This window comes from Eriocheir sinensis, chromosome 51 (assembly GCF_024679095.1).
Source record: "Eriocheir sinensis breed Jianghai 21 chromosome 51, ASM2467909v1, whole genome shotgun sequence".
NCBI classification, from domain to species: domain Eukaryota; kingdom Metazoa; phylum Arthropoda; class Malacostraca; order Decapoda; family Varunidae; genus Eriocheir; species Eriocheir sinensis.
In genome coordinates, this window is record NC_066559.1 from 6,616,882 (window position 1) to 6,633,770 (window position 16,889).

At 42.0% G+C, this 16,889-nt stretch overlaps 1 protein-coding gene across 4 annotated transcripts in view; it reads right to left on the reverse strand.

Annotated features, from left to right (window-relative positions):
* The window catches only part of LOC126982600 (protein gooseberry-neuro-like), a 58,551-nt gene extending 42,401 nt beyond the window's left edge, over nucleotides 1–16,150 (reverse strand). For 2 of the 4 annotated variants that reach the window (XM_050834783.1, XM_050834784.1), the window contains exons 1-2: nucleotides 16,064–16,150; nucleotides 9,382–9,462 (exon numbers count right to left, since the gene is read on the reverse strand). The gene's annotated coding sequence lies outside the window, so the exon portion shown is untranslated. The remainder of the gene's footprint in view (nucleotides 1–9,381; nucleotides 9,463–16,063) is intronic. The other 2 variants (XM_050834785.1, XM_050834786.1) reach the window with 2 other exon arrangements.
* Nucleotides 16,151–16,889: the final 739 nt, after the last annotated feature.

Sequence of the window (16,889 nt, forward strand, 5' to 3'; positions counted from 1 at the left end):
CACACATGTACGGAAACTCCATTGCTTCCTTTCCTTCCTTCTTCGTACTAAATTATCTCCTCTATCCTCCCTATAAATAAATACCTTTGCTTTTCTCTTCCTTATCCGTCCTTTCTCTCCCCACCCCACAAATACTGCGTGCTCCCTTTCCCTTTATCTTTCTTTTGTTTCCATCTTTCCCTCACTCTACTTTTTATTACGTTGCTTGCACTCATCACTCTTCTTTTGACTCCTCTGTTCTCTTTTATCTTTACGTGTTTTTCCTTCTTCGTTCTACTGAAGCACTTACTCTCCTTTTGCTCTCTATTCTGTCTGCCTCTCTCTTCTTTTTCATCACCCTACAGTATTTCATTTTCCTCTCTATTTTTTTGTGACTCCTCTCTTTATAAAAAAAAATATTCCATTCTCTCTCTCTCTCTCTCTCTCTCTCTCTCTCTCTCTCTCTCTCTCTCTCTCTCTCTCTCTCTCTCTCTCTCTCTCTCTCTCTCTCTCTCTCTCTCTCTCTCTCTCTCTCTCTCTAATTATAACTTCTATCTTTATATCTATCTATAACACATGCACTCATTCTCCTCCACTTCCTGCTCCCTCCCCACCTCCATCCTCCTTCCCTCCTCCTACCTCTTCTCCCCTACCTCCCTTCTCCATCCTCTCCTTTCTCCCTCCCTGCCTCCACCCCACGCTGCCGGCCCCTCCCCCCTCATCAGGATCCTTTAAGCGGGCCTCCAGCCACTTGGAGCCGCAGGTGAACACAGGTATTAACACCTCTGCCCAGGGCTCCCTCCCTCCGTGGGCCGGGCTGAGGCTGGGGGGTCCGAGACGGGTGGTCCTGCCGAGGCTAGACCCTGCCCCTGCCTCACCCCTGCCTTATACATAGCTACCCTGCCTCATCCCTGCTCTACCCTTACCTTATACATAGTTACCCTGCCTCACCCCTGCCTTGCCCTTACCTTATAAATAGCTAACCCTGCCTTATAGCTACCCCTGACCCATTCCTATCTCACCCCGGCCTTATACAAAGCTATTCCTGTCTCACCCTTGCCTTGTAGTTACCCTTGCCTCACCTCTGCCTTATCTACCCCTGCCTCACCTCTACTCTATGCCTACCCCTGCCTTATCTCACCCATGTTTCACTCCTGACTCACCCCTGCCTTATCTACCCCTGTCTCAACCCTACTTTATGCCTACCCCTGTCTCATCTCACCCCTGTTTCACCCCTGTCCTCATCCCTGTTTCATCGCTATCATACCTACCTCTGCTGCCTCACTTCTCCATTATACAGAGCTACCCTTGCCTCACCCCTGTTTCACTTTACATCATAGCAGTAATACACCCCTCCCTTATCCCTACCCCTGCTTCACCTCACCCCTGTTTCACTCCTGCCCTCACCCGTGTTTCACCACTATATCATACATGCCTCTGCCTCACGCCTACCCATATCTACCCCTGTCCTAACCTCCTGCCCTTCACCCATCTTTCACCCCTGGCGGTAACTGACACTCCATTTCAGCCCCATGACCCATACTATATTCTCCACCTCCTTGTCCTTGTCCATCTCTCTCTCTCTCTCTCTCTCTCTCTCTCTCTCTCTCTCTCTCTCTCTCTCTCTCTCTCTCTCTCTCTCTCTCTCTCTCTCTCTCTCTCTCTCTCTCTCTTGTGTCAGTGGGGTGAGGAGACAATTTAAGGGAAGAGAGAGAGAGAGAGAGAGAGAGAGAGAGAGAGAGAGAGAGAGAATCGTTCACCCTTTTATATGCATTCCTAAAACCACAACCACCATCACCATCACCACCACCACCACCATCACCACCACCATCACCATCACCACCACCTCCCACTACTACCATCATTAAGAGATTAGCTAATATTGTGATGATGCTGTTGAGAGATGGCAAAGAAGAAGAAGAAGAAGAAGAAGAAGAAAAAAAAAACAAGAAAAGGAGGAAATTAGAAGGAAAAAGAAGGAAAAATAGTAATAAAATGAGAGAGAGAGAGAGAGAGAGAGAGAGAGAGAGAGAAGGGAGAGAGGGAGGGACGGGTGGCAGGTAGTTCAAGATCAAAGGTACCGCCGTCACCTACTCTTCATACCCTCCCTTCCTCCCTCCCTCCTTCTCTCCTCCCTGGCTCCTTCTCTCCCTCCCTCCCCCCTTCCTCGGCCACCCACATGAAGGCGTCGCATGCGGCTGTCAGAAGGTTTATACGATGGTCGAAGAATGAATCACAGTGTTTTTGGTGTCAGTCTCCCCTCCTGCTCCTCCTCTAAAGAAAATGGGAAGGTGGTCGTTCTTATTTTTATTGTTATTACTACTTCTACTACTATTACTACTACCATCGCCATCAGTATTATCTTTATTATTAGTTTTATTGTTATCTTGTAATTATTCTATTTATAATCTTTCTCTTTGTTGTTTATTAGCGTCATAAAAAAAATATTTATTGAATTTAACTTTTTTTTCTTCAAGAAGGCTATCAAGTTTTCATGTATACACACACACACACACACACACACACACACACACACACACACACACACACACACACACACACATTGTTGACTGTCCCTTCTCCTCCTCCTCCTCCTCCTCCCCTATCTGACATAATTAAGAGGGCCTATTATTAATGCCGACCTAATGAGAGCATAATTTTGGTCTTATAATTGTATCTCACGTCATCTTTGGTTTATTCGCCTCCTCCTCCTCCTCCTCCTCCTCCCCACCTCCCCCCACCAACACCATCCCATTTTCTCTTCTATAATAATGGGTAACTTAAGTATTTTGGAGGTATATTGAAGGGCTGCGTGGGATGCAGGAAAGGAGGAAGGTGAAGAAGAGAAGAGAGCGGACAGGGAAAGAATATCAACAAGAAGTAACATTTCTCTTTTCTGGGCGATAAGACAACATAGAAAAAGAAGAGAAAAGGTTCTGATCGTGTCGTTGTGTTCTTGTCACTAAGTAAACAAACCCAACAAAATAATATAACCTCTTCTTGTTATTTACCGACCTCCCCGTCAAGCAGCAATAAGACCTAAGGTAGAGGAAGGGGATGAAAGGGGGAGGGATGTGTAGGGGAAGGAAGGGGATGGGATGGGTAGGGGAAGAAAGGGGATGAGATGAGTAGGGGAAGGGGATGGGATGGGTAGGGGAAGAAAGGGGATGAGATGAGTAGGGGAAGGGGATGGGATGGGTAGGGGAAAGGGATGGGATGGGTAGGGGAAGGAAGGGGGTGGAATAGAAGGGAACGGCTCCCCCTCTGAACGCAACCTCACCTAAACAGTTATCAAGATTCGTCTCAAGCAGTATCTTCACCTAAATAACCACCAACCTCCTCCATCAAACACTGACCACTTCAATCTTAACCTCACCTACATGATAATTCAGCTCCAGTAACCTCGCCTAAATGACTACCAAGCTCCTCCATCAAGCAGTAAGCTATATAGCCAATTCAAATGATAACCTAACTTATTAATTATCCTTAAACTCCCCTACTAGTATTTATTAAGTTGTGTGGCGAGTTTCTCTTTTTGATGTCATTTTAGAGACGGATTTTCACTCTGTTTTCAAATCCTATTAGTCAGATGTCAGACGAGTTCCAATAAAAAAAAACACACACGCCAGATTTTACTACGTTGTCTTTATATTTTGAAAGTTATGTGGTTTTAATTAAGCAGTAACCTCACTTGAAATAATTACCAAGCTTCCCCATCAACACGTAACCTATATATATTCCCCTTAAATGGTACGTTAGGCTCCACTCTCGCCTCTAAACGCCTGAGGAAATGAGATAATTGCCGAAGGAAGTGCTAATTCTGGAACGTAATTGAATGCGATGAATTATGTTTACTTATCCTGTGCTGGAATGAAATAAAAAGTAACCAATATAATCCTCCTTAAATGGTACCTTATGCTCCCACCGCCCTCTCTAACGCATAAGGAAAGACCATTATTGCCGAAGTAATTACGAATACTGAATGAGCTTGATTGCATGCGGTAGATTTTGTTTGTTCTGTGCTGGGATGAGATGGAAGGTTAATAGTGAGAGTATGTTTGCCGTGCTGGGAGAGAAAGTAAATAGAGAGATTTTTATATTATGGCTGTATTTTCTTTTTTTCCTAATCTGTGGGTGTAACAATCGTGTCATCTTAATGGTGGTGATGATGATGATATTGATGATGATGTAGATATTTAGATAGGAAGCTTTGAGATGATTTTATATTCTTTTAAAGGTAAGATAAAGCTGACCATAGAGGAAGCAGAGAAGAAGAAGAAGAAGAAGAAGAAGAAGAAGAAGAAGAAGAAGAAGAAGAAGAAAAAAAAGAAAAAAAAGAAAAAGAAGAAGGAGGAGGAGGAGGAGGAGAAGAAAAGTAATTGATGAAAAATTTCAAAGAGAAATAAGCGGAACTGCAAACATTGTTCTATCCATGTGAGTGGAGAATCTGGAGATGATGCGAAGCAGAGTACATACATATGTGAAAGTCTAGGGAGATTGCATTACACTTTCTAGTTCTTTTGATCTTGACCTGACTGAATATACAAAAACTATGCATTGATTAAACAATACCCCATCCATTCTTGAGGCAGAAAGTTTTTAGGTCATAACGATTGGTCTTCTACATATTATGCATATTAAACTTACTTATTAAGGTACAGTAAAACAAGATACTTATGAGGAGTTTGTTTTGTAACACATAAATAATCCGTCGAAACACACTCTAGACGATCCAACAGATTACCACGCCATCATCATCATCATCATCATCACTATCATCATCATTATTATCCATAATCAGTGCACCTCAAGGCAAAGGGCTTTCCCCAAAAATCTTATTACTCGGTCTGATGTAAGGTTACTTAAAATCCTGCTTCAGCATAACGCTCTAAATCGATCCATCCACCTGGTTCTCTGTCTACTATGACTTCTACACTTCATGAAATGCCTGTCACTGTTTCTTTCATAAGCAATCTATTATCAGTTGTACTATTCTACTATTCGATTCAGTTATAGTTTATTTTTGGAGCTACGAAAACGCGATGCTACTGGAAATGAACTCAATTTAATCCGTCTACTTAGTTATCTTCTACTATATATGACTCTTCCACTTTTATGGACTGCCTGTCATTATGTTTCATCGGAAGTCTTTCTATTATCAGCTCTGCGCATGTTCTTATTATTGACGCTAATCGTTCCAGTTGGATGCATCTTTTGGGGGGGCGACGAAAACGCGATGCTACTGGAACTGAACCGAGGTGGACTGAGGCGAAGCAACGGAGGAAGCGGAGACACGCCACTCGAAAGGTGAGCAGTGATGATTCGACTTAGTACCTTTACCTGCAGTCGCCCTCGCCGGGAAACACAGGTAATAACACGTTGCCGCTTTACGAGCTTACGGAAATGGGGAGAAAGGTAGAAGGAAATGGAGGAATGGAAAGGAAGGAGGGGGTGTAGGAAGGTAGGTAGAGAGCTAGGTTGGGAGAGTTAAGGAGGGAGGGGGAGAGAATGAGTCTACGGAGATGAGGAAGGTAGGAGGAAATGGAGGAATGGAAAGGAGGTAGTGGGTAGGACGGAAGGTAGGGAGGTAGGGAAAGTTATGAAAGAGGGAGGGAGAAAAAGGGCATGCAGAGGTGAAGAGGATAGGAAATGAGGGTAGGAAGGTGAAGAGTTAGGGAGAGAGGTAAGTAGGGAGGGTGAAAGGGAATGCATATTGGGAGGAAATAAGGAAGGTAGTGAATGGAGGAATATTGAAGTGTCGGTAGGGAGGAAAAGAGGGACAGGACAGAGCGAAAAAGGGAAGGGGAGCAGATGAAAATAAATGGTATGGAAAGGAAGAAGAGAAATAGACGGAAACTAAGTGAATGTTACATATACAGATAATTATAAGCAAATATTCGACACTGATAATATCCTCTTTACCTGTTGATCTCTAAATCTATCCATCAGTCTATCCATCTATCTGTCATACACACACGCAAATAAACACACACACACACACACACACACACACACACACACACACACACACACACACACACTCACAACATTTTCTTCACTTCCCTTGTAACTTTATCTACCACTCTACCACGCCCCCCCCTGCATATGTAGTTAAAATTCCCTTCCAGATTTATAAACAATAGTAAGCCTAAGTAGACTATAGAAAACTAGAGTTATGGCGCTCATTTTGCTTTTTTCATAAACTTTTTTTTTAATATTAGCACACGGTTTTGTTCTCCCGTAATTGACATCTCTTTTTTTCACTCTTCTAAACTCCTTTTTATAGGGACTGTGATAGACGGGCTTTTTTTTCCATTACTGTCTTATTTTTTGCCCTTAAGCTGCTTCCTTTGCTGTAAAAAAAATCCAACAACAGAAATTCCAACTTTCCCCCAGGGCTCGTGCACCCCTTGGAAATTACTAACTCAACCCCCCCCCCCTCCCCCACTCGTTTAAGAACCACTCCTCTATTACCTCCAAACTAACACGCAACATATCGCGACACACTATAAGATTCACCTCAAAATATCAACGCCATCACACTCTTCCCACGCATCTGGCTGCTTCTAACGCCTGACTTTCCCGGCGTGGCCTCATGTCGGTGTAGTGTAGTAGCTGTAGGTGTCAGTGTTACAGTACAGCCCCCGCCTAAGGTGACGTGGGGTCGCGTAGTGCCTCGGGGAAAGCAGCAGCTCCCTCCCACGCCCGTCCACGCATCTGTCACGGCTTGTCAGGAAATGTGTCCCCCAGAAATGTGACATCAATAAGCTTCAGTGTTCTCCGATAATGTTTTGCCTCGAGGGTGGAATTGAATGGGGAATAGTTTTGTAGCTTCAGTAACTTTGAATGTTGTTTAGTTTTCGAAGGATTCTATATTTTCCTATTTTTTCTTTTATTTATCTGGTTGCCAACACGGCGTTTATTTCTGCTAATTGTAAAAGCTTATGGTTCAGACAATAGAGGTGAGAACTGATTAAATATTTCCTTGCCTTCAGAAGGATTAATTATATTCCTCCTTTTTTTCTTTCATTTATCTACTAGGCAACACGACGTTTATTTCAATTTCAAGAGCAATGAAGGTGAGGAACAATTTTATATATAAGTAAAAAACACGGAGTCTTCCAGAGAGGGAGATGCGGAAAAGAGAGGCGAGTATAAGGGGAGGGAGAGGCGGACGGAGGAGGAAGTACGGTGTCAAGCAACAGAAAATACAATTAAGGTTCACGCTTTCTCACTTCTTGTTCCCCGTGACCGACTACAACAGTTCACGTGATAACAAAACAGATGATACGTAACAACCCCAAGCCGCTTTCCATTACAAGGTGTACATGGAAGAGTTGAAGTGTATAGGAAATTTTTCAATGCATGTTCTTCAGTCACAATTTTAGTTCTCTCTCTCTCTCTCTCTCTCTCTCTCTCTCTCTCTCTCTCTCTCTCTCTCTCTCTCTCTCTCTCTCTCTCTCTCTCTCTCTCTCTCTCTCTCACCATCTGCCCCTCACCAACCTCTTACGCAACTCCTCCTCCTCCTCCCCGTCCGCCTCCTCATAAAGAAGTAATTAGGCATCCAGGTGTTGCAAGGCGCCTCACCTGCGTCATAACCAAGGTGTGAAGGGCCAGCGGTGTTCTCAGGTAACGACGGTTTGTATGGGCCAAGGTGTGGTGGTGGTGGTGGTGGTGGATGAAGGTAGTGATGGTGGTTGTGTTGTTGTTAAATTAAGTGTTATTGCTGGTTTTGGCATTGGTGGTGGTGGTGGTGGAGGAGGTTATGGGTGCCTGAGTGGTGTGTGATAGTGGTGGCATGGGTGGTTGAGTGGTGGTGGTGGTGGTGGTGCATGGCATTATTGTAAGTTGTTGTTGTTTTTCCTGTTGTTGTTGTTGTTGGTGGTGGTGGTGGTGGTACTGTTGTGGTAGGAATAAGAATAGGAATAAGAAAAGGAAAAACATATATACTTGGAACACTGCAATTCATTCTTTAGTCTAATACACTTGTTATCCATTCACTTATGCATCCACCATTTGCTAATCATTCCCTACCTATTTTCTTCTCTCTAATTCTATGTTATATTGTTCCTGTCTCCTTCCCCTCTTTCTTTCACTTCTTCCCTCTCCTCTTCATTCAAATCCAAACTGTCCCCTCCTTCCGTTCCTTCTTTCCCTTCATCCCCCCTCCCTCCTTTTCTTTCCTCCTTCCTTATTTTCATCATGCGAACACTAGTTTTCCCTCCTTCTCTTCCTTTCTTCCCTCCATCCCTTTCTTTCCCTCCTTCCTTCTCTTATTCTCATCCGAACTTCCCCTTTTCCCTTCCTACTTTCCTTTCCTCCATCCTCTCTTCCTTTCTTTCTTTCCTTTTCTTCTTCCCACCCTAACTTTCCCCATCCCCTTCCTTTCCTTCATCCACCTATCCTCTCTCTCTTTCCCTCCTACTTTGTCTTCCTCATTCCCATCCTGGCTCTTCCACCTCCATTTCCTCCATCTCTATCCATTCCCTCTTTCTTTTTCCCTGCTCTCTTCCCCTCCCTCTTTCCCTCCATTCCCAACCCCTCTTTTCTCTTCCTCTCTCTCTCTCTCTCTCTCTCTCTCTCTCTCTCTCTCTCTCTCTCTCTCTCTCTCTCTCTCTCTCTCTCTCTCTCTCTCTCTCTCTCTCTCTCTCTCTCTCTCTCTCTCTCTCTCACAGCCTCACAGTCAATCCTCACCTTTCCTCCCTTTCCCTCCATTCCCTCCCTTCCTCTCCCTGGACGGTGCTAACGAGGTGCCTCTGGGAAGGGGAAGGGTGAACAGAGAGGGAAGAGCGAGAAGGAAGAGGGAGGGAAGGATGGAATGTTTCATGAACTGTGCTGAACTATACATTTATGATACTCTGCCATGTTTTTTTCATTATAATTATAATTATCTCTGCTATACAGTTGTTGTTTTTTTATTAACAATTATCAGGCAGTGCGGCTCAATTAAGTAACCTCTGTCATATTTTTTTCATTATTTAAATATATCAAACTCAAAGGTTCAATTAAGTATGTGGAAGCATACAATTACTGTTACTATTACTATTACTATCTAGTTAACTCCCTGAGTTTGTGTCTCCAAAAGGCATGTATCAGCCGCCTTGGTATCAACACACATATTACAATCCAAAATTATTCTAAAAAGAACCACCGATATTATAATATCCGACCTTATAAATATATGTGTATTTACTTTGATGAAAAAAATGAGTTAATAAAGCAGTAAAAAATAGTGAATGAGAAAACAAAAGAAAAAAAATATATTTACAATAGAGTTTTCTAACATCATATCAGACATTAAAAGCAAATTAACAAACTTAAATGATTAAAAACTAGTCACAAGAAAAAATGTATAAGACAGCAAGAGGAACGTTACTGCAACACCTGGTAAGAAACACTTACGGACTCGACAGGTGAGCTGCGAGGGATGTGTCTGGGTGCGCGGCGTGGGCACTCAGGGACTAACACGACCATAGCCACGACCTGGAAAAGGGGAGACTTATCAATACGCTATAACATATACACTTAGCTGTGATATTCGGCAGCTAACTACTGACACGGAACAACACACGGAATGACAATGCTGGGGCTGGTAAAGAGTGCCACGATATTCAACACACACACACACACACACACACACACACATGGAAAACGCACGGAACAGAGATAGAAATATAGACTGACAGAGAGAGTGATTTGAAGAACGAAAGAAAAAGAGAGACAAAGATAAACCCTGATAACAACACAATTAGTAGCATAACATTGCAGTTCAGCGGCGCCTCTTTGAACACCTCCTGAGGCCCACCCATCCCCCCACCGTCCCCGTGTTACGCCGGTGAAGCCGTAAAGCCAGGGGTGCCCGGCGTTATGAGGGGGCGGGGCTACGGGCGGCGGAGGTGGAGGAGGAGGCGGCGGCACGAATGCATTTTAGTCAACAGTTCCTTCCTCCGATGCCTTAATAGTTTTCTTCACACACACACACACACACGCACACACACTACAATTATCCTTTTTTTTAGGTTAGCTTCTCTCTCTCTCTCTTAAATGTTATGTTCTCCGTCGTTAGCACATCTAGACACACCTGTCTGCATCGTCAAAAGCATACCTATGTACAACTGCATCCTGGAGTAGCCTACACAGTTATTAGTCAGGATCGACAAACAAACGAGTCCAACAGGCAGAAAGAACAGCAACAGGACTTTAGTTAGCGAAGAGTAACATTAGAGTGCTCATCACTTCATTCTGCCTTAAAACTCATTATTTTCCCCCAAAATTTTAATCAGAGTAGGACTATTTAATTTTCCTTACATCCTTAAACATCCCCTTGAACCTTCCAAAGCTCCCATGGTGAAACTATATATAGAATTATCCTCTCATCCAGGCAACACAAAAATATTTCATTGCACTCCACCTTCCATTCTGACACCGGCACCTCGAATTATAAAGAATAGTGATCCATCGCCCAAGGCCCACCCACCAGCCATGCTAATATAGTTTGGGGTAATATATATATATATATATATATATATATATATATATATATATATATATATATATATATATATATAATAATAATAATAATAACTTTAATCGTAAAAAATATATATATATATATATATATATATATATATATATATATATATATATATATATATATATATATATATATATATATATATATATATATATATATATATATATGGAACGGTATTGACAAACAGACGAAGAAGAAACATACTGTTATTCCAGAAAAAAAGGACATTCAAAACATTTTAATATATTAACTAATGTATTTATAACAAAATAGACGGTATTGTGCCATTTATAATTTACGTCGAGACCCCAAATCCACGGTAGTCTCCCTTATAAAGAAAGAACATGTACTGTCGGTTTCTTACAGAGAACTAATATCTGGGGAAACTCAAGTATGACTACAAGGTAAATGAAACAGCTGTTCTACCGTAGAATGTTGAGATGAAAGACTTGCTGGAAAACTGTAGCATTTCTATTCATTTTATGTGAGGTGAACGAAGTGGATATAACAAGGACAGACATACGTAGATTGCAAGAGATAGAGATTGCGGTTTATTGATAGATTTTGGGTGCACCAATATATGCGCAATAAACGACATCGGTGGGGAAGTAGGAGCATCTATCCAAGCATGCAATACTGAAACCGGCCAAAAAACTTAGATAAGCCAGAAAGCAGGAAATAACTAACAGTGGGCATTTCTGCGACGTTTGGCCGAAGCCAGGTTTGGGGGCCATGGGTTTGCACCCTTGGGTTTCCCGCCACGGCAGTAGCCAGACCACCACCCTGGGAGGCAGGACACAACCCCTGCCTGACACCCGGTACCCACTCGCTGCTGGGTGGACAGGGGCATGGACGAAAGGAGACTACCCATCTGTCTTCACTCCGCCCGGGGATCGAACCCAGGATCTCTCGGTTGTGAGCCAAGTGTGCTAACCACTGCACTACAGAGCACTCGTAACACTGAGCATGACAAGAAAACAAGGATACACGTTTTGCACTGAGAAATGCACTCAAAGAGAAAAGACCAAGATGAAAGGCTGGATAAATGTAGATATGGAGACTGGACTATCAGAGCTTAGCTTGGGCCCGGTAAATAGGTAAATACATCATGGTAGCCACTATAAATAAGATATGCCTGTGCTGCTAACTAGCTGGGGTTGTCCAACAGACCCCTCAAGAGGCTTACTGGCACTATAGGCAGCACACACACACACACACACACACACACACACACACACACACACACACACACACACAAACAAAACAAAAAAAAGTTAGTTCCTATGTATCTCATGCACTGATTTCCAAAGGAATAATAGGATAAAAAAGAAGATAGTTGATATCAAAAATAAAGCTAAAATAAGCACACAGCTGTTTTAGGTGACTGATAGTCATGTAGGGTTCTGGAGCCCACAGTCAGTGAACAGAAATGGTGAACTAGTGCTGGAAATGGCAGAGGAGATTGACTTCACAATATTCAATGGTTCACTAGAATGTTCAGGAGACATAACCAGATCACACAGCAACACTGAAAGTGCAATAGACTTAGAACTAGTCAATAACAAGTTCATAAACCCATTTTCTCCTATATACACTGATGAAGACAGGGATATATATGATCTATCAGACCACAACATTGTAGGCTACAAGAATTTTTTAAGGTGAATGATAAGCTGACAACATTCCAGGGCAAAACCCCAGAGCAAAAAACAATTCCCAGTACAAAGGATGAGCATTGTAAATAATATATTGCTAAAATAGAATCAAAATTAACTCAATCAGCCAATACATTTACCAGTGTTATTGACTTGGAAACCATTATACAAGAAGAAGCACAGAAATTTCTGATAAAAACAAACACAAACAGAACTAATATGGGAACAGAAAACAGAACCAATATGGCTGACAGGCAGCATAAGAAAAGGGAATATTAAGAAGAAAAGGGTACAACCGACAAGCAAGAAAAGCAACAACACAGGAAGAGAAAGACTGATTAATGCTGATGTACCAGACAAAAAATACAAATCAAAGAAGAAATTAGAACAGCAATTCACAAACAAAGAAAAAATCATTACTGGCAAAAACTTAAACATGAAACTATGGAAAAAAAAAAAAATTCTAAGAGGGCATGAAAACAGCAACAAAAAAATCATCCTTTATGAGACTGCAAACACAGCCATACCAAAGGCAGAAGTCAAGAGAAAGCTACATGACTACTGGAAGAAAGCCTATCAGAAACAACCATGTGACACTGAAGAAGTATGGAGCCAAGAGGAAAGAGAAGCTTATATCAGACTTTTCCAACAGTAACCACACCATGATACACATAACCGTAAATGGTCAGACACTGCACTTCCCAGCACATTTATGAGAACACTAAGATGCAATTAGAACAAAGTCTACACTGAGCATTGGTAATGTGAAGCAGCCAGTAATAAATGACAGAGATATAGCACAAGCTCTAGGAATCTTGAAAAATAATAAGGCTGCGGGCCTCAACAACATAAAGGCAGGGCTAGTAAAATATGTTATCTGACGGCAAACTTTTAATAAACACCATCCAGAAGTGTTTCAACAATACCCTTAAGGACATACAAGTCCCTCAAAGCTGGAAAATCTCAGACAGTAATATCCAACAATGTTGATACACACCTCTCACAAATTTTTGTGGCAAGACAAAGAACCAAAATTGACCAACACATACTCATCAACAAATAAGTCTATGGACTTTAAGCAGGATTTACGAGAAAAAGACGCAAAGAAGACAATTTGTTCATATTAAACTATTGGCTGGGTGGTTAGCGTGCAGGCGCAGCATCCTGGAGGACATGGGTTCATGTTCCGACCGCCAACACAAGCTGGGATTTTTCAGTCACAGGTGAGGGGCTATACTGTCCTGATGAACAGTTATGAACCCGGACTCTAGATTCTTTCTCTAAAAAGAGGATCAAATCTAGAGAAGCTCCAGGGGAGAGCATGAGCCAAGCACGATGGCACCACTATAAATAGTTGCCTGTGCCATAACAGGCTGGGCTGACCATCAGGCCCCACCAAGAAACCCTACTGGTGCCACAGGTAGAAAAAAAAGTATAATTTTTATAGTCATTGATTTTAATAAAGCATTTGACAGCATAAAACAAAAAATCCTTACAGAATGCATGAAGAATTTCAGGATACACTCCCATATCACTGACATTATGAGTAATGACAAACCTTAACGTAACAAGCGGCATCAGACAAGGCAGTAATGCCTCAAGATCACTGTTCCTGTTAATAACATATCTTACCATCCTGCACTTATCCAAGCTCAAAGTGGCTTGAAAGATGAAATACGTTTCATACCAGCCCTATTCTATGATGACAATGGCTTGCTATTAACACAGTGTAGAGGAGGAACAGAACATGATAGGTCCCCTAACAGACTTGGCAAACATTTGTGTCCTAGAAATCAATACAGAGAAACTTTTGTAATGGTCTACAACCAAAAAACAGAATTAGACAACATATACTGGGCATCAAAATTCCAAATGAAATAAATAGCTAAGAATCACTGTCACAAACAAAAGATGTTTCAAAAACTTCAAACTGGAGAAAATTAATGAAGCGAGGAAGCTTTGTAATATCACAGCAGCAGTAGTAGTAAGATGTACAAACAGACTCCTCAGTGGCTAAGATGTACAAACAGACTCCTCAGTGGCTAAACCTATTTGGTTGTCAAGGCCCACTCCCCATACACAAACAGTCAACTAAAGCAACTAAAGGAATCAGAGAACAATACTTTAAGAACAATACTGCAAACCCCTTAATACACCCCAAACTATTTTTTGAAAGGAGAAATTGGACCATCTTTAAAGAAAAGTAGAGATGTTGAGGCCAAACTTCTCAATGTAAAAGATATTATGACCCACCCAAACAATGACTTGTTACAACAGTGATTATTATATAGATTAGAAACAGGAAAGGAGAAGTGGAACAACTCAGTGATTAATACCTCCGAGAATTTGACATAAATATACACAACCTGATTAACATCACACAGCAAAAAAAAGATAGTAGCATTCATGAAGGAGAGACTCTAGAATGGAGGAATTAATTATTTGCAGGGGGCTCACTAGCACTACACAGAATATAAACATTTGACATCTATCGACTTTTATAAAATGATGAGGCCACCACAATTCTGATGTGCTGCTGAAGTAACACATTAAAATTAAACATTAAAAATAGACACACAAATGGAAACACACAGTGCAAACAATGTAACACAAATGAAGATGAAACTTTAGAACATTTCCTATTTCACTGTGAAGCCTAAAGACACATCAAACAAAACTTGCACTTTGCACAAAGTATCACAATCCCCAATGAAGAAAACTTGCAAGCTTCCTACTTTTAACAGACAATCGAAATATCATTGATAAAAAGCAAATTGTATTACAATTGTAGAAAAAGAGATCACACGTTAATTTTTTTTTTTAATCTAGCAATTGATCCAAAAAACAAGCCCTGCAAGAGGGGTGATAAAGCTACCAATACTACAAGAGCCAAAGCAACAATCCATCACTGTTACAAAGATGCAGCCCCAGACTTCATCGACTTCAACTTAATGTAACTTAACCTACTGATGGTAAAATTTTGATATGATCAAATTATGGTTATTATTCATTTGCATGACAAATGATGCCTCAGAATACTCAAAAGAGCTTAAAACCATCAAATGAAAGTAAAACATCAAAAATAGGAAACAGCAATAAAAGAATGAAATACCAAGCACACAAGTGCTAGCTCTGCTTTACCATGCCACACAACCCCATCAAGCACACATATATTCCTTAACTCCTACACAGCGATTAGCACAGATTTCCAACGTCTCACATACTGTTCTGCTTCTCTAGTTTTACCGGCGCATCATAGGCTACATGGAGGGGGGTCAACCCCTGGTTATGAGGGGAGTCGAAGGGGGCGAAGCCTCCCGGTTATAAGTTATATAGGTTATGTTAAGTTCGGTTGGAGTAGTTTAAATACGCTCCCCCACCACCCCCCCCCAAAAATTCCCACGGGTCCCCCAAGTTGAACCTCTCTGCGAGCTATTTTGCAGCTGCAGAGGCGGGTGCAAAAAAGTCCTTGATAAGTCAACCATTTGGTGATTTCCGGAGAAAAATACTATCTCCGTAATAAACAGCATCATATTTAGTCCAGAAATAAGCAATCAGCATCTCAAAATTAGTAGGCTACCCTGTCGTGAATAATCCCCATATTTTAGGGGCATTTTGAGGCCGATGTAGAAAAGGAGGGGGGGGGGGGATGGCTATATCCCCCCTAGCTAATTTTGGTTGCGAGGGGTGAGTATGGGCAAAGACTAGAATAATACCATATTTTAGATAGCAGCACAACAATCATTCATAAATCACACAAACACTCACTCGATACCTGCACACTCGGCTCACCTGGTTTACTCCCCTCCCTCCATCACCCAACTCCTATATGCTATCAGAGTGTTAGTAAAACCAATTATAACCCAATATTGAACAGAAACAGAAGTAGATATACCTTCCTAGCACCTACTCTATATTTGGCTCAGCTGTTTCCTCCTCCTGCCCCTCCATCCTCGTCCTGCCGCTCCAACATGGCGGCGCCGGCGTCGTAGGAATCAGCTCGCATCCGCAAAATAGCTCGCAAAGAGAGTTCCAATTTGCTTATTTATTTTTATATATCACTCACTGCTATCGTTTACTTGTCCTGGTTCGGGTCTAATACACGGCACAAACATCAGAGCAACGCTTTTAATTCAGAGAAGCCTTAATTTGCAACAACCGAATAGGGCAGATTTTATAAGGAATTACCCCACGTTAATTGATGTTCCTGCTTGTTTAGTCTATTAGTCTGGTGTGTTGTTTTCTTGCCGGCAATATCAACCATCACAAAGATCACAAGTGGTAAAACTGGGATGAGAGCGGAAGATCAGGGAAAATGTAAGAAATAATGACAGTAGAAAATGGCAAATGCAGGGAGGGGAGAAAATGGAAGAGGATCCCGGGGGAGAGAAGGGGGAGATTTACCTTATTCTAAAATCTCCATTCCTAGGCCTAATTATTACTCCCATCACTCCATTCCGGGTGAATTAATATGTTTTCCTGCATATGCGTGGTGGACATCAGAGCGACTTATTTCTGCGAGGAGGTATTTCTCGCAACAATGGTCCCAGAGCGTCGTCCGGTGCAATGCGGGGTGACTCCTGACGTTTGTGTTCCTTTAACTTTGTGGTGAATTCACGCGTCTGGAAACACCCCGGACAACGAATAAGGGTCAGCGAGGGAGACGGAAACGGGTAGAAGCAGATACGAGAGTGAGTGAGATGAGGACGAGGCGCCAGTTA